Here is an 18,774-nt window from a genome sequence, read left to right as displayed (position 1 = left end):
ACAAATTGCAATGGTGGGAGGGAGGGAGAAATCCTTCTCCTCCTCTTCTTGACAAGCTCTATAGCTAAATGAAAAACAGGGCAAACTTTTTGTCCCCCCCTTTCCTAAAAATATTGTGAAAAAATTCATCCCGCGTTTTCACAGAAAATCAAAATTTGGATGCTTCACCAGCTTTATTTAATGTGGCTGCTGGTCCTGAGTTGTCTGGGAAAAATAGATGCCTCTGCTAATGTAGGATTAGCAACACCACTGTAAAAAATTTGGGGGGATATTTGAAATGACCAGAATATAAAGAACAGATGAGAGATAACACATAACATGGAGATTCTTAAAGAGCAGTGATAGGCCCGCATTCAGGAAACACGTTGTTGAAATATATCCTTATTCTGTGAAGCCTATAAATCACGTTTAACTTTAAGCCTGTGCATCAATGCTTCCTGAATAGGGATTCTTTCCTGAATTAGAGTATGCAGAGATGCACACACTAGATCTGGTCAAAAAAATTCAAAATTTGAAATTGTGTTAATAATTTTGAAATCGGGTGGGAGGCTAATCGAGGAAAATTTTCAACAGTCTTGTGATTTCTTCCCATTTTTCTTTTTTTGGACTGGTCGTGGAGGTGGGTGGAATTATCGGAATTTTGACACTTTCATTTATTTTTTAAATGGGAGGAAGTATCCAATAAAATATTAAATTTTCCATCTTTCTGACCAGCTCTTTAGTCAACCTCTCCAGTTTGTCCATGAGAGAGTCAAACAATAGAATGAAATATCATTTTTTTAAAAAGACGGGATAATCTTCTGTCCATTTATCGCTGAAATAATTATTATGAGAGTCGCAGGATTCAAGGTTTACAATGACTGCCCCAGGTCAGAAATTCTTTCCCTTCTCCATGTGCAGCAGAGCACAGTTGACCATATCTATTTTGTCAGCCTTGGATATGTAAGGGTGGGCAGGATATTCCCTGTAATGTAATTCCCTTAACACGGCAAGGATTGGTTGCTGCTGGAGGCAGCATACTGGATTTGATGGACAAGTGGTCTGATCCTGTGTGGCAAATCCTGAGTTCCTAGGAAAAGCCAGCTGACAGGAGATGCAGTCAGAGGGGTGAAGTAGCTGGAAGGAGCCAGTCAACCAATTTTAATTCCAACCAGGATCCAGGTGGTGCCCTCGGATTGTAGCTCAAAAGGATCCCACTGCTTTTGAGGAGCCTGATTCATCGCTTGTTCAAGCCAACCTGTGTGTTTGCACTGACTCCACTGGGTTTTGGATCAGGCCAAAGGGAGTGCATCAGATGGCAGTGCTTGCTTACTGGAAGAACATCGGAGATGTGTGGTCAGGACAGTAGCTAGGTGAAGGCAGAGCTGAAACTCTGAAGGTTTTTTAAAAGGTAAATAAGTGGGGTGGGCTGAATGGGCTAGTTTATACTGCCCGGTAGGAAGAACATCCAGGTTACCCACCCACTGAAGCCGGGACACCTTTAACCCTCAGTCACAAACCTGAGGTTCCAGGGAAGAATAGAGATAACAAAAAGATGCCCTGGAAATATACTAAAGGGGGTGGTCTGTGAATTATTGATAGCTTTGGGTGAGGAAAGGGGATGAGGGTGAGGGGGTTTTGTCCTCAGTTGGATGAAACACAAGCATCACAAAAGAGAACAGATTATCTCGCCAAACACACACGCACCCCAGACACATAATCCCCTTTTATCAGATCCCGAGAAGAAAGATGAGGCTTCTCTTTTCTCTCTCCTTTTCAAGGCGTCAGGATGGAGCTCACTCAGATCTTTCCCCCCCTCCACACAGCTTTTGAGTTTGCAGCCGCTCAGAGACAGTCCTTAATGAGAAAGCAAGGTTGCAATTACATGGGCCTCCACCTCACCGGGTGTAAACTGGCATGAACCAAGTGAAGTTTGGCTGATTTACACCAGCTGAGGGGGCTGCGATGTGTGAGAAGCATCTTTGGAACTGGAATCCTGCTTGCCACCCCCCTGTTCTTACTGGATTTTGTTCCACCGCATTAATAACAGGGGGAAAGACTAAAAACTCTGATGATATACTTTGCTGATGCTGTAAGGAAAATATTCTCCTCTGAGTCACTTGCCTTGAACTGACTTTTTTTTTTTTCCTCCCTCTTGGAGCAGGGGGTTTCCTTCTCCTTCTTTAGCCATAAACTGCATGCAAATACCTTTGTGTGTGTGTGTGTGTTTTTCAGTTTCACAAGCTACCCCACGCTCCAAAGGGACTCGGGAGGCTGTTCCTTTAATAAGCCAACTGGAAAAAAAAAAAAGTGGAACGCTTGCCTTGAGGCATCCCATTACAGTGGAATGAGACAAGGATCAGGACTTCTAGCTCAGCTATAAAAACCAGGCAGGAGCTGGCTGCTCTGACCACAGTTTGCCTTACTGTCAAACATCTCTCTCTCTCCCTCTCTCCAACACACCCAGACTATAAGACAAGACAACTTCTTCTCAGCTTTGACAGGACAGCAACAAAGTGGAAAGGCGGTTGCTGACTTTAACATCCTATTTATTTCCTGGAGGCTGCTCGTGGTGGGATCTAATTCATATCAAAGCTGGCAAGGTAAGTCTGGTTCATCACAAATGGCTAAATCTAAAAAAAAAAAAAACCAAAACAACAACAACAAACCCTCAGGTTCTTTTTCTTTTTTTTTTAAGCTTGCAATAATAGAATGTGCCCTAGTGAACTTTACAGTCGTTGCTTTTACTCAGTCTGAACTGCCAGAGGATCTCATCTGGGAACATGTGTTCGTGAAGCGTGCATGCGTTCAGGCTGTTTTTATTTTCTGATGTCTGATATAATCAGATGAGTGTCTCAGTGGCATTGGCCTGAACAAGTGAATGAACCAATGAATGAATGAAGGAGCGCTGGGATTGCTGAGCTCTAGATCTGGGGAAATGCAGACAAAATTTGGATGACAAGGTGGGTACAAAATGAATGTTGGGGTTGGAGGGGAATTCTTGAGGTTCGCTTTGCTACTCAAGTAACTAAAGAAGGTGTCCCCACTATCCGATCAAACTCACTTCTTATTCTTAGGCACTTCAAATAATTGTCATCACTAGACTGTTAGGTATGAATTGAAAAGAGTTGGAAAGTTTTCATTTTTAATTGGCCACTTCCCTTGCGCTAAAGTTTTTTTTTTCCTCACCTTTCTCTCTCTCTCCCCCTCCCCCACCCCCACATTGGGCTCCAGTTTCTTCCACAAGTACAGTGACATCTGACTCTGTATTGGGGAACAAAAGACAAAGGCAGCCACAGCTGGTATTTTATTACTAAGTATTTAAAACGGGAGGACAAGGGGACTCCAGGGCAGAGGGTTGAAATTCTGCCACCATGACAGGTAAAAACGAGCCACTTTCTGTATGAACCAGAGATACTTTCTCATGCTTAACCAATTACTTCCCTGTGCATTACAATTTTTGGCATCACTAGTTACCCCGTTGGCTTAAATTGCTTCTGATGATAGAGAAGATTGTAATCCTTGGCTTTGTTTAATGGTTAAGTCTTACTTCAGAACTTTCTGTAGTGACATCATTTTTAAGTCTTTGCTTTACAACTTAATATCTGGTTAATGGGAAGAACTGGGTTTTGGCTAGTATTTTCATTTTGACAAAACTTTCATTGCACTGGGCAGATAAAATGTTACGTTTATGCTGCCTGGCATAAATGGAAAACCATGACACGTCTCTAGTGTACAATAGACACACACATAGTCCAGAGGCACAAGAAAGGTATTCTTTACCAACTCTTCATTAATACAGAAGCTAGAACAAAAACCAGTATACTGCAGTTATTCAGTGAATAGGGCAGAAAGTCTGATGTAGTATCTTTTTTTCCACCAGTTCATTTAGCAAATGTCTTCCTTTAGTGACATTTATTCCCCTCCTTATGATGGAATAAAGTAGCAGAGAGGAAAACGTATAACTACACACATTAAATTAGTTAAAAAAAACCATGCGCTATCTAACATGTATCAGAGTGCCTGTATGTGCCTTGAAATGATTTAAAACCAGAGCCTGCAAATGGTATGTACTGTTTGATGACTTAGCTCTTGATGACTTAACTCTTTTATAACAGAGAACTAAAAAGAGAGCTAGATATGGAATGAGAGTTTTCTCTTTTGTGTCGTTTCATTTCACATGTCTAAGCAATAAATCTTAAAAATCAGATTTTTTTTATCAAATTAACATGCTCAATTAAAATCAAGCTGAACCAGTAACCTCCCTGGGTGTTCACACCCGTTATCGGAGAGTTCATAGCCTCATGCTGCAGCTGGTCCCCCTCTCCAGTATCAGCCCAGCAAAGAACTTGCATCTGAAATGAACATGGGGATTAGCAGCTGTAAAACAGCAGAGTAAAAAGGGACTAGTCAAAAGACTCCATCCTGCCCACACCCTCACTGGCCCCATTGCATTCATTGTCTGCAGCAAATTACTATTCATGTGCCAGATTTTCTCTTCATTAATGTCATCCCATGTCTCCTTTCATCCCAGAGAAGAGGCTTTTCTAGTTACTGTATTGATGCTATCCATGCCATTGGAAGGGCCCTCTGATCCACAGAAAAGTATGCATCTTGCAGATTAGAGCACTGAGTCTTGTCTGACAGCAAAGCTGGTGTCATATAGCAAGAGGTGTCAGACAGGACATATTGCTGAACCCGCCCCAATAAACAGAGACCTAAAAAAACCTCCGCCCTTCCATTGAAGTGCTGCTGGGTGCCCCATAAAATTTGACTCAGCAGCACTTCCCAAAGTTACTGTAACTCTGGCCAGAGTGCATAACTTTTATAGGGAAATCCCTTCTTTTGCTAGCCCTATCACGCTCAGGATAGACTATCTGCCCTCTCCCTCCCCCAAAATAATTGCAGTTATGCTTAACTATCATGTTACCAACCTGGAATTTCAAAAGGTGTTTGACCTTAGATGGGGTGGCTTATTCATCCTAAACCTGTCATTTATAAAATCCCTATAATAAACTAAAGGGCTCGTTCATAGGTGCAGATGTTCTGGTGATGCTTTACCAAGACTGTCAAAGCTCTCTTGAATAAAGATATTCTGTCACTTAGGGATAAGCAAGACCAGATTAGATAGCTGCAGAGTCTATAGTTCTTGGGGTAGGTTCCGTACTCTCCTTCCTTCTCTGCTGTCAAAATACAGAACTGAAAATGGATTTGAATTGCAAGTCTAAAGCTTAGCATCTTCTTAACCTCAAGGGATGTCATCATGTGAAATAATGGCCACCCACTTACAGCTGTTTGCTACTCTCTGATATTACACATCTCATCTAACGTTTGCCTAGGCTTGTATGACTTTGACACGTAAGGCATTTTGGATGCAAAGGCACAATGGAAAATGCTAAGTATTAATCATTTGGTATTTTGGATTGCATGAATTGACAATGGCGAATGTGAATTTATACCAGTCAGCTGGTGTACCTAACATTACATAACCTCACCCTTGCAGAGCTGCTAAGTTGACATAGTGAGTTAACTTGAATTAGAGTGTAATAAACCTCTTACTGCATAAGATCTGGGTTCAGATTTGAACTTGGACACAAGCAAAAAAGAGTTGGGTGGTCTCTGCGTAGTTACCAACTAGCCATTTGTCTACCTTACAAGCTCAACACATAATTAAACATAAGAGACGCAGGGAGGTTGAAAATTACTCCAGTCTGAAGTCTGGGACTTGATATATTCAGCCCTGGACACATGCCATAAAGGCACTGCTAAGTAAAGGGCCACTGACAGTTTTAAGGTCCAATATCTCATAAACCTCCAGGGTTAGAAATGCATGATTTATACTACTGGAAAGTTAGGAATGTCATCTTTCCAATGGCAGAAAGCATTTGTTTTGAACTCTGGCCGGCTGTAAGTTATTGGTTTGTAAAAATATGTTCTAATTTACCATCTTGTTTCTCCCCACCTACCTAACTTAAATTCTTATATGGCTTTTTTTTTCCCCCAAGCAGCACTGTCTCAGGAACTGAGACTTTCACAAAAAACAATAATTTATAAACTATATAAGCCTGAAAATATTGTAAAGTACTAATACCTAATCCTGGCAGTTTTCCAGATAATAGCTGCAATATGATCACAGAAAGCATGTTACAACTGAAGGGGGGAAACTAACAAAGATGGGAATCAGAATGACATGATTTTATGGACCAGTCTCACATGACCTTCCAGGGTTAGAAATATTATGGCAGACAATACAAATCATTTTAGGACCAGTAAAGTTTGGTCCTAGATTTGTGCCTGAAAATACACTTGAGTCCCTGGGCCAAGGAATGGAAGAGCAGGGGACAGTTGCAGGTCAATATTGAGCTATGAGATTTACTCTGATTGGTGAAGTGCTTTGAGATCTATGGATGGAAAGGACTTCCAAGGGCCTGATCCAAAGGCCATTGAAATTTACTATCATGACCAGTGATGCTTGAACAATTTTTATAATGGGGGCGCTGAAGGCAGAAACCATGTATTTGGGTTGTTATTACTACTTCAAGTCTGGGGGTGCAGCAGCACCCCTACTTCCAGCACCTATGACCATTGCCTTCAGTGGATTTTGGATCAGACCTCTTAACAAGCTGTTTTTGTTATGACTACATTAGTTTGGGGTCTCTTTGTGCTCAGTCTTGTATACACATGTAGAGACAGTCCCTGTCCCCAGAACCTTACAAATAGACAAGACTGAAACATCGTTACTGTTGGCTTTAAAAGTTCTTTGTGGGATTCAAAGGAAAGAAGCGAAACGACCGTTCTTTGTGGAAGAAGAAAAATGTCAGAAGCAAAATGAACAATGCTCAGATACGTTGTCGAGCTCTTTCAGTTTCCACTGAGCTGTGGGGTGTGTACAACTTAACCATTCCTGTCGATGGCGTGCTCTCTACTTGTGCGCTCCCCACTCCAGCCAATCCAAGTTGACGTTAAATGCCTTCTGCATGTGGGGAAAGTTAACAACTGGGCATTCTTCCAGTAAATAAAATCCCCCAAAGTGTGATGGAACTAAGCTGCACAAAATGGTTGGGATAGGGGAGTGGGAGGATTCTTTGGGACAAGGGGTATCTGTGGGCTTAGCAGGATGGTTGGATGCATAAGGAAGGAATATTAGGAAGTCCCTATTGCTGTGCAGAAAAAAATCCTTTACCCATGGTCTTTTTCTAGCATTAGTAAATAGGAGAAAAGCTGTTACAACGTAAATGTGATTTGGATTATATATCTTTCATCATACTTGGATGAGAAAAAATATCTTCTTAGGATTTCTCTTTGTGTCATTCACAAAACCCAAATCCCATTGCTAATACACACAGCAATACAGGGCCATATCCTCGGCTGGTTTAAATCGATGTAGCTGCATTGACTTCAGAAGAACCAGGTGAACTTACACCAGCTGAGGACATAGCTCACAAACTGTCCATAATAAAACACAAGTAAGATACTGCTCCTTGGGCTATGGAGTCAATGGAAATGAGGTCCCATCTATCTCCCTCCCCCATATATATAAAAGGGTTATTTGTAAGTTGGATTCAAAAGACAAATTCATTCCGAGTTGACTCAGACATTCGGAATATCCTCAAATTCACATCCTTAATGGTGTTGCCACTGTCATTTCAATTAAACTAATCTTGGCTGTTGCCAAGTTTTAAGAATTTCTAACCAGAAAATCCCTGTCTGCAAATAGCCTGTGGCATTTTGTATTCTTCAGAAAATGGAGGGTACCCTTGCCAAGTTTGCATTCAGTCATCCATCACGTATAAGCCATTCTTCCTCAGCAATAGGGGAGCTCTGGTGCCTACTTATAAAGATTACTCACACAGAAAACGCTTTCCTTTTAACCAGAACTGCATGAGGAGCAGAAAGGAAGCTTTCTTCAATTCATATAGCTGTTTGGTTTCCAAACCCTTAACAAAAATGATATTGTTTCATGGCTAGAAAACCTATTCTTTTTAGCAATTGACTAAGAAGAACATGGTGATGGAAAAGAATTAGTATTAATACAGACACAAACAAAAAATCAAAATTTAGAAATGAAAAAGGTCTGTCAGGGTATCTCTTAGATATCTTGTCCATCCCTCTGCTGAGCTGTAGATCTTGCAAGAGATGAATTGGGTATAGTTTTAGACTGAGGTTTTCAAGATGGCCCACGGAGGGGTGCTGGACTCATTTATTTTCCTTTGAAAATCGCTGGTGTAATGGCCCTGATTCAGCAAAACGCCTGTTATAATCTGTCCTGATTGATCAGAACAATTGAAACACAGGCTGAAAGCGAAGCATGTAATTCAGATCCTTGCTGTACTGGGGAGTTAATCTGAAAGTTTAACTCTGTGGGCCTGCTTCTTATTTACCCTTATGCTTCTTGACACCACTGTGTAAAATAGTCTTAGAATGGGTGTAATGTTTTTCACTTTGATGCTCAGGCCTCTCAATCCTTAGTCCTGTGGGGTTGCTTTTACACACACACACACACACACACACACACGTATGTCATTATGGTTATTGGTATCTCTAAGGTGCCCCCAACACTGTGGTACTTAAGCATCACTACACCAGATTGCTTTCCACGAAAGTGATCAGATTTTCATTCCCCCATGGGCTCACAGTCTCAGTGACCCAATGATCACCCAATTACTGCACTGCCAAGTCTGATATAAAGAGTACAAGATCCAAAGAGTGTGACATGCCAAAATGGGATAGAAATAGATTTCCACTTGCCTGGTCTCTCTCAATCTGACTCTGATCTGGTCACACTTCTGAAGCTATTTTGCTGTTCTACTAGTCTTCTTTTACTGATTATATCAGCTGTGATATGGTACTGCCATAGGCATTTTGAGAAAGTCAGTTTATATGTGTGATTTATTTGTTTGGGATCTCTTAAGAGCAAATTATGAACCCTTTACTCATATTGGTGATCACTTACACAAATACCCTCATTGGCACTACTCGGAGTAATGCTCATCATTGTGAATAAGTATCAGAGGGGTAGCCATGTTAGTCTGAATCTGTAAAAAGCAACAGAGGGTCCTGTGGCACCTTTAAGACTAACAGAAGTATTGGGAGCATAAGCTTTCGTGGGTAAGAACCTCACTTCTTCAGATGCAAGTGAGGTTCTTACCCACGAAAGCTTATGCTCCCAATACTTCTGTTAGTCTTAAAGGTGCCACAGGACCCTCTGTTGCTTTTTATTGTGAGTAAGGGGTTTACAATCTGGCTCCAAATTAATAGTGTTGTTTTAAAGGGGCAGGGCCTGATTCTCAATGGATGGGTAAGGAATAGTGTCCCTAGCCTCTGTTTGTCAGAGGGTGGAGATGGATGGCAGGAGAGAGATCACTTCATCATTACCTGTTAGGTTCACTCCCTCTGGGGCACCTGGCATTGGCCACTGTCGGTAGACAGGATACTGGGCTAGATGGACCTTTGGTCTGACCCAGTAGGGCCGTTCTTATGTTCTTATGCCACCTTACACTACACTGAAAGTATGAAGGAGCCTCACATTGGGTGTAAATATAACTTTAAAGTCCCTGTCCACTGCCAGATGGGTGCAAAAGGCTTTGTGTAAATGAGAATCAGGCCTGAAGTGTCAAATTTATCTTCAGTTGCTTTATATATGGGCTGAGCTTATCCGATTCACTGTTAGGCCTGGTCCACACTAACCCCCCCACTTCGAACTAAGATACGCAACTTCAGCTACGTGAATAACGTAGCTGAAGTCGAAGTACCTGAGTTCGAACTTACCGCGGGTCCACACGCGGCAGGCAGGCTCCCCCGTCGACTCTGCATACTCCTCTCGCAGAGCAGGAGTACTGGCGTCGACGGCGAGCACTTCCGGGATCGATTTATCGCGTCTAGACAAGACGCAATAAATCGATCCCAGAAGATCGATTGCTTACCGCCGGACCCGGACTAGTTAGTATTGCACTCAGAGTTGGAAAGTTGAGTGGGACCTAATGCATAACGCCCTGAGCTAGTTGTATTGTAAAGAAACTTCAGCTTGCTCAGGATGCAGCTACATGTGTCGACCTGATTCTGATCTGACTTGCGTCCATGTAAGTCAGGAGTAACCTCTCGTGGAATTACACCAATGTAAAACGGGTAAGAGTGAGAGGAGAGCTGGGTCTGTCGAATGCTTTCCAGTGGATAGAACGTATTACACCTGTGCTTCACCAATGTCATTGTTTGAAATTCATTTCATTTCTGCATGCAATTAAAGGGATCGGTTTTCCTCTGTGCAATCAGATGAGCTTAGACACTGCAGGCCAAATTCTCTGTTGATGTAAGTGTGTTGACTTCAGTGGAGATCTGCTAGCATAAAATTCGGCCCTGCTCCTCAGGTTCCACAGCTCAAGTTGCAGTCAGACATGGCTCTGGTGTGGATAGATCCCAAGTGAATATGCTCGAGAGAATGGGTCAGGATATTCTTGGAGGATTCTCAAATCTCCCTTCAGCTCAGCAGAACCTCAGTTTGTTACATTCCAAACAACGTACAAGATGTCTCTGTGCAGACTTCTTGCACGAGTGCAGTCATTGATTCAATGCACCACTTGCTCAGAGCTGCCCGCGTGTCTAGATTTTCTGTTCCCCTCCATGATAAAAGCTTATGCTTTACATCAAAGTACCAAGGAGCATTTCAGGCTGAGTTAAGGAGGAAAGATCCACTGCTTGTTTCAAGTGCTCTGCACCCATTTCCCTCGTGGCTTGTGGATTTGATCTGTCGGGGGGGGAGGGGTTGCACTCTCTGGAGTTGACTCCATCCCATCTCTGCCTGTCAACAATATTTTTTGTTCATAAAATAGAGGGTTTAAGGAAGGATCTACTACTCCACTGCTGGTTTCCGAAGAAGCAAGTTCTTGATCCATTGTCTCTGACAGATTTAGGCCAAGCAGCTATCTAGCCTTGGGGGAGACGGTCTTCTAGGAATTATTTCTGTGGTCTCGTGTGTTGGTAAAATGTGCATATTCCTGCAAATTTAAAATGTTAGTACCAAGGACAGAGGAGTTCTCAGCTGGGATGGAATGCAGGCCAAGTAAACCATTAATTCTTTAAAAAATGAGGGGTTGGCTCAAAGGAAGGTTGCCGGCTCACTCCCTCGGCACCTATTAAGAGGAAGTCATAAGCCCCCGGGAGTTGGAAGGGAAGCAGTGATATTTCACATAGCTGAGAGCAGTGTATCTTTATGGTGAGGTCTGAGGAAAGCGTCATCCCAATGTGTAATCTGCAGAGCTGGAATAATTATGTGGTTAAAGCAAAGCAAAATTACAAACTGCAGTGCAAATAACCACAACCGTCGCTTAAAATATCCTCCTGCCTTCCAACCGATTGCCATCTTAGCCATTCATAGCTTTTAAACGCTTTGTCTTTTTCCACTCCAATGCACAAGTGTGCCAATTGTGTTCTCTAGTTACAGCTAAGTCATAAAGAAAGAAGAATACCACTCCGTTTGCCTCTATATACAAGGATCCCTCTACAAAGTTAACTTAAAAGAAGGGACAATGGAATGTTTGGCTTATGGAATGGGACACTGGATAATTGCATGCTGGCTTTGTGACCCCACTATAAATCCTTTCACTTGATAACATGGTGCTTTATTTTCTTAAGAGCCCACGTTCTACGAAATAGACCAAATTACAAGACGAATCCTTTGATTGGGTAACTCCATGGAGGGATGAACTTGAACTTGGCTTGTTATATCTATAGGCTGTGCGTGAGCATAACCTCACCTTTGTGCAAAATGAACATTCATTTAAATAGGAATGAATATTATGTGTTGATCACATCAGTGCTTTACTCCCTAACTGCAAGCTTTAGCATAATTGCAAAACTATTTTTAAAAACATAACTGTTAAGTGTTTACTGTGATAAAAAGCAAAATCAAAAGTGAAGAGATGCTATTAGTCAAATTATGCTCTCCTTTCCACCATTGTAATTCTAGTGTATTGCATTTGGCTACCGTGGAGTCACTCTGGATTTAAACCAGTGTCTCTGAGGAAAAAGGTGCAATGAAAATCTTAGAATATAGAAAAAGGAATCAGACGCCCAAAGTATGCATAAGGGATTCATTGTGTGAAATGTGTTCATGGTTATTGATCAGATCTTGAAAGCTCCATTTTGTTTTTACACATCCTCATCAGTATTGTTGACCCTGAGCGTTCAAAAATCATGAACCTGGCCTGAAAATTATGACATTGGGGGGGAAGAGGAGGCTCATTTTATTTCTCTTACGGTTTCTAAGCCTTTAGGTCACACTGTCTTACTGCTTTTAAGCTTTTTCCTGCAACTAGAAGGCTAGAAATGTACTTAAAACAAAGGAAACCTGTGGGTGTTTTGGGGTTTTTTTTAGATAATATGATTCCAGGAGCTGGGTTTTTAAGAGAAATACCAAATATCACAAAACTCATAATATCATGAGAGCTGGCAACAGTGAACTACTCTTAGTTGCCCCTCTACTTTGTTGATATTAGTTGAAAAATTTATTGTAGGTGTCTCAATGGTGGATTTGAGGAGAGATTTGGATGCAGTAAGGGTGGTGGTCTTGTAGACAGCTCTGAAAGGACTTCTCATGCATAGAGAGTAGAATGGAAGAAACTGCAAAGATTTTTTTGAAAGAAGCAGACAAACAGGCCATCTAGGGAAGCATCCTCTTCAGAGAGGTGGTGATGGGAAGCAGGGCGAAGCGTTGAGTCCGAAGGCCTTCCCGTGAGTACTGCTGCTCTAGGTGCAGTGGTTAGGCTGAGAAAACACATGTTTAGATGTTCGGTTACAGTCATTCTTGCTCACATTCGTGGGATAAATTAATCATCAAAATTGGGTGGAGAAGAAATCCAACCCCACAGCACATTGCTGGAGGTTTTATTACTTTCCTTTGGAGCAATGATAGTCAATGTGTTCTTTATTGTGGACTACTTACAACAGATCAAGGAGACTCCCCTCCCAATCACACACGTTCTCTGTGGCCACTATAGTGCAAGGGAACATGGAAAAGCAATATTATGGCAGAACTGGAGACACGAGGAAAATCAAATCACTTTAATACAATGAGTTTACGTCCCTTATTCTGTAGCTGTACTTCTTTCCTTCTCTCTGTGTTGTCCATCATCTTTTCTGATCTGCAGCCCCCGCTGTCACCCTCTTTGCCAGTTAGCTGTGTCGGCTAACTCTCTCAAGCTGCGTTTTTCATCTGCAAGCTTGACCATAATTGAATTTACACCAAAGAAACACCTGTTAAGGAGACTTAATTGCTGTCCTTGATGTCTGCCTCGCAACCCCAAGCAGGTATATAAGGGGGACGCTGCTTCAGAATTGATTCACATGACGTTCAAATTATGGTTGCATTTTGTGACCAATGCATTTCTATGGACTATCTGGAAGTAAGCTACTCAGATTCCATGAACCTGTTGAACAATGCCCGGTCAGCATTACTAAAGGAGAAACTTTCTTTGCATTGAGCGGACACCATACTGTGATTAGAGGAGTGTGAGTGTGCACTGATGGACTTTCACCCTTCCTGACTTCATTTATGTGTATTTTGGTTTTGGCTTAGTAATAAGAACATACTGTATTGCACCTTCATCCAATGACCTCAAAGTGTGGCAGAAATGTGAGTAAGCTGAGTTTTGAGACACCCCTATGAGGCATTATGTGCATTTTACAGACGGCACAGCTGAGGCAGAGTCCGGTGGCTAAATTGAAAGTAGATCTGTAAGGCGGTGCATGTTAAAGAAAACTGTCTCAGAAATACTTTATTCCACTTGCCAGTGAGTAAATCTGAATGAAAAGAAGTCTAAATTTGTCACTTATGCTTTTTTCCAACCCTTTAATTTACAGCTTCTTAAATATCAGAATAAAGCACAGGGCATTTTAACTTACAGACTCCTGTTAGTTGCATTTCTTGCCACACTTTCATATTCTGGCCCAACTCTATGTGAGTTACACCAATCTAGAGGAGAACTGATTCTTAGGAACGTGTAAGTTACATGTTAATAGAAGAGAGCCTCACTCATGCCTAAGTAAGTCAGTCACTGTAAGCTGGTGTAAATTACATATTGGCGGGTGCGGGGTCAGAAGAACGGCCACTTAGACTCCTCCGACATGGAATTAGTGGGCCAAATATTGCTCTCGTGTACCTCAGTATAAATTCAGAGTAACTCCATCGATGTGTAAATGAGAACAAAAATGTGCAGTTAGTCTTAACGTCTCTGGGCCTAATTCAGAATTGATGCTAAGTGACTTGCCCAGCGTCAGGCAGCATGTCGGCAAAAGAACCAGGAACAAAACCTAGAAGTTCTGGCTCCCAGCTTCCGACCGTTGTGACCTGATGGAAACTAACCCTTCTGGGCTATGTGAAATGGACTGCCGAAAGTCTATGGATGGTTGCTGAAGAAACAGTGGCGGTTCTGGAAATGAAACAGAGCTTTGTATTTGAAATTAACATAAGTTGCTATGATTAATACAGAGAAGAATACAAACTTCAGAATTTGAAACTGTGTCTGTGAAGGACTCGGCATAATTCAAAGTGAAGTCACTGATGTCTACCCAAAAAATGAGCTCTGGAGAAAGTGTAACTTGGCAAAGAAACTTTCCAAAGGCAAGTTTAGAAATCTGTAGATCTTTTCCAGCCCTGCGTACATCTTTGCTAAAGGCAGGAAGAGCAAGAGTAAGCAAATACTTTTACTATTAGGAACAGTTTTATTAAAAGGTACAGACTGTAGGATTTATTTTGCTGCATGATTAAGCACAAATGTTGCTTTGGCTGTGGAAGGCTTTTTACTGGAAAAGGCACTAATCTGGTTTTTAGCTTCCTTGAGTGCTGCTTATGGACCTGTTTCCATATTTAAGAGTCCAGCAGCCGCATATGGGTCTGCACAAACTAATGGGTAAGACTGATTTCTATGCTGAAAATGCAGGGCGGGGGCGGGGGCGGGGGCGGGGGGGGGGGGCAGGGGAGTTTATAACAGGACACAAAACAAAAGGAAAGTGCAAACCCAGACCCGTTTCCATGGAGTCATTTTGAGAAGGCATATTTCTATAGTTCCGCTTCCGTTTTTAGAACAGAGCTCTCTTTTTCCCCCGATTTCATCCCCTTGTTGCCGTTCACATTGCTGATGTATACTGCTGTTTCCAATCTATATTCTTTGTCTGTGTTGTATCTGCCAGAGGCGTTTTTAATTCCAGCCCTGGAAACTACAGTAAGAATGGAGATTGCTTTGCAGTTTTGGGAGGGGCGTGTGGGGAGGTGGTAGTTAGCAGATGCATAGACCCCTCTTTTTATTTTATTTCTCTCAAGTTTGTAGCAAATTGCTCTACTTGGCTGAGTGCTTTGCACCCCGCCGGGATTCTGAATGTAGCTCGAAAGTCCCCCACTGACCTGCTTGTTTTGTTTCTCTTTTGCGAATTCCTGTTTCCAGAAAATTATGCTCAAATAACCAAGCTCTCTGCAAAAACCAGCTTCGTGCACGGACTGGATTTCCTGCTAGCCTGTGCCTCTTTTGAGGCAGTGAGAATTGGGTTGCAAGAGAAAGATGGGGTTAGCTTCCCCATTGCTTTCTCCCAATTTTCCATCTATCGGTAATATTACTCGCTCTGATCCTATTCTGTCCCCTAAAACATCCAGATTGTCTGTCATGGCTCGGATGAAAATCCCTCTGCAGTTTCAACTGAATGTTCTGTTCTTCACTTCTGTCCTAAAGCATGAAATATGTCAGCTGTTTAACAGTGTATGACATCACTACACAACAGTAATGCTGTTAAACAGTTGATGTGTTTCACCAGTGAGGGTGTGTTTTGCGTGTGTGTGTGTGCACATGCATATGAAGTTATTCTTATGTTCAGCTCGTAAAGACTTGGGGATTCTTTGAGATCAAAGGCACTGGGTAAATATAAAATATTAGCTCCAAATACAAAGTTTGGATTTTATTCCAGCTACAGATTGTCCCCAAAGGCTGTAGGGTTTTGTTAGCATTATCGCTTATTTCCATACGTTCATCTTGTTTTGCTAATCTGCTGACCACATGTTGGTTCCAAACGAAGTCTTCAATCTAGTATTGTTCCACCAGAAATTCTAAATCCAGGCAGCTTCATGGTGCTCTGTCCATTCATTTTCTCATGAGGACTTCTTCCCTGATGCAAAAGATAACCCAGCCTATAGCTAGCACAGGGCAATAAAAGAAGTTTCCCTATCAGCAAACTCAGACTCCAATTATTCTAATGTGTTTGTTTACTGGCATGGCTGTGGCGCTCCTGAATATTGTATCTAACTGTGAGCTTGGGGATTCTTCAGTGCCTTTCATCTGAGGTTGTCAGAGCACTTTAAAAACATTCATTCATTAAGCCACGTTTCCCCTTTGAGAATTTGTAAATGCGCAAACTGAGGCACAGTGCTATGAGAGACAATAGTATAGAAGCCAGGAATCCTGAATCCCAATCCCCTGTTCTAACCACTAGATCACGCTGCTACTAAACCAGGGCTTATAAATGTTTCCTGCAGACCCTGCTGACATTAAATGGTTGTCTGGGGATTCCAGCCATCCAGCATATTAAGCCAACTTTATTTCTCTGGTTACGGTTGAGCAGGCCTCTAGTTGGGAACAGGGCTGCCCGGGGGGAGCAATTTGTCCCAGGCCCCGGGCGATATATAGTATTCTATAGTATTGCAACTTTTTTTTATGGAAGGGGCCCCCAAAATTGCTTTGCCCCAGGCCCCCTGAATCCTCTGGGCAGCCCTGGTTGGGAAGCTCTCATCTAGACTATTGACCAGCGGGAGCTTGTCTGAAACCGGAGAACTCAATCCACCTGTGAGTTCAGTTCATGTTTTAGCTTTACAATGCCATAAGGGGTCTCTACATCACCCCGCAACCTAACCCTAACTCTAGCCTTACCGTTTTACTTCAGCTGCACTACTTGTCAGTTCAACTCCAATTTCCCTTGCATTTTACTGTTCTAAACCATTTGCAACAGATTGCCTAGCCTGATGAGTTGAAGTGTTTCATCCTCTAACCTTGGAAGAGGAGCTGGGAGAAAGAACTGTTTCTAGTACATTGCAAAGCCCTAAATCCACTGTAGAGCAGAAGTGAGCTGAATCTCTCTCCCTACCCTGCACTCTAGTCCATGTGTCACAGTAGATATATGGACACCATATGGTCAAGTGTGGAGGATATTTTCTCCCCTACACACGTAGCCTGTTTAACAGAACACAAACCACTCTGGAATATAGGCTGATGTTGTAAATTCCATTTAAGATATTAGGGAAAAAAAAAAAACACTCCAAAAAACATTCATTCTTAATGCTCCACTCAGAGTTCAAACAAAGATCCATGGCTCTGTGTTGTCAGTTTGGATGTAATCCCTGATTTGCAAAATTTCTATTTTTTATTGCAGCTGCATTTTAATGTCCTGGTTTATAAAACGTAAGCCGGCAAGGAGCAGCAAGCCGTTGAAACAATCGGGGCCGTCCCTTCACTGGGAACAAATCAGCATCGTCCCATTGACTTCACCGGAGCTAAGCCCATTTATACCAGTGGAGGATCTAGTCCATATTTTGCCTCCTCTAGAAATCGGGGGGAGGTTTTGTGGGGGCGGGCGGCGGTTGTTAAAAAAGGGACGGATTCTCAGCTAGGGTAAGTCGCTGGCGCTCAGCTGAAATCAGCAGGACTGTGCTGATTTTCACCAGCTGGCCCAAAGCATTTGGTAAGAAAAGAGAGTGACATTTTTAACACTCCAAAACAATGCAATGAAATTAGAATCTAGACATCTTGGTACACGGGACCCCTCCTTCAAGCATTTCACACTGCTTGCTTCAGATCTAGTACCAAAAACACTTCCCGCCAAACACACACACGCACAGTTTATTTACCAGTCATCATGATGCATTATTGCCAAATGGGCAAACTTGCCTTGGTACCATAGGAACTGGTGCTCCAAAGAGTGATGAGAATCAGAATTGGGACTAGACAATGAGCCAACTGGAGAGAGAGAGAGCGAGAAAGAACGCTCTTCAGATCTAGGGCCAGATTCTTAAAGGTCTTTAGGCACCTAGAGATGCAGATAGTTGCCTAGTGGAATTTTCTGAAGCCTCTAAATATAGATGTTAGTTTCCCTGCACTTTTGAAAAGCCTGCTAAGCACCTATCTGCATCTCTTGGTGCCTAAATACCTTTGAAAATCTGGCTGTAGGTTGCTTTTGAAAATGACCTTAGGCTCTTAAATCACTGAAGCACTTGAATGTTACCCCCTGCACTGCTCAAAGTGCATTAAACAGCACAAGTAATGTATCAAATGTGGTTAATCTCTCTTCTCCTTTCCCCTTGGGGAAAATTCTGTGCAATGTAGTGTTGTGTTTTGGAAGGGGTGTATGTGTGTTAAATGTCTACACTGCTCCGTATTTGTCAGAAAACACAGGTTGAAGAAGTGTACCTTGCATTTGGAGAGGAAGGTGGTGAGGTTTGTGATGGCACTTCCTGGGCGAGTTCGTTCCATAGTCTTGAACCAGCCACCAAGAAAGCTCAATCTCCTGCAGAGATGAACATAAGACCAGCCATACTTAGTCAGACCAATGGTCTATCTAACCCAGTCTTCTGACTTCTGCCGGTGGTTGGTGTCAGAGGCTTCTGAGGGAATGAACAGAACAGGGCAATATCGAGTGATCCATCCCCTGTTGTCCAGCCCCAGCTTCTGGCAGTTGGAGGTTTAGGGACACCCAGAATATGGGGTTGCATCCCTGACCACCTTGGCTAATAGCTATTGACAGACCTATCCTCCATGAATGTATCTA

General features: G+C 42.4%; 1 protein-coding gene across 3 annotated transcripts in view; it reads left to right on the top strand.

The window, feature by feature from the left end:
* Positions 1-2,286: 2,286 nt before the first annotated feature.
* The window catches only part of TNC (tenascin C), a 95,905-nt gene continuing 79,417 nt past the window's right edge, over positions 2,287-18,774 (top strand). The window contains exon 1 of one of the 3 annotated variants that reach the window (XM_034793490.1): positions 2,287-2,582. The gene's annotated coding sequence lies outside the window, so the exon portion shown is untranslated. The remainder of the gene's footprint in view (positions 2,583-18,774) is intronic. The other 2 variants (XM_034793488.1, XM_034793489.1) reach the window with 2 other exon arrangements.

Source organism: Trachemys scripta, chromosome 17, assembly GCF_013100865.1.
Source record: "Trachemys scripta elegans isolate TJP31775 chromosome 17, CAS_Tse_1.0, whole genome shotgun sequence".
Taxonomy (NCBI): Eukaryota; Metazoa; Chordata; order Testudines; family Emydidae; genus Trachemys; species Trachemys scripta.
The sequence above is the reverse complement of the archived record's forward strand: the minus strand, read 5'-3'. Positions and strand labels throughout refer to the sequence as shown.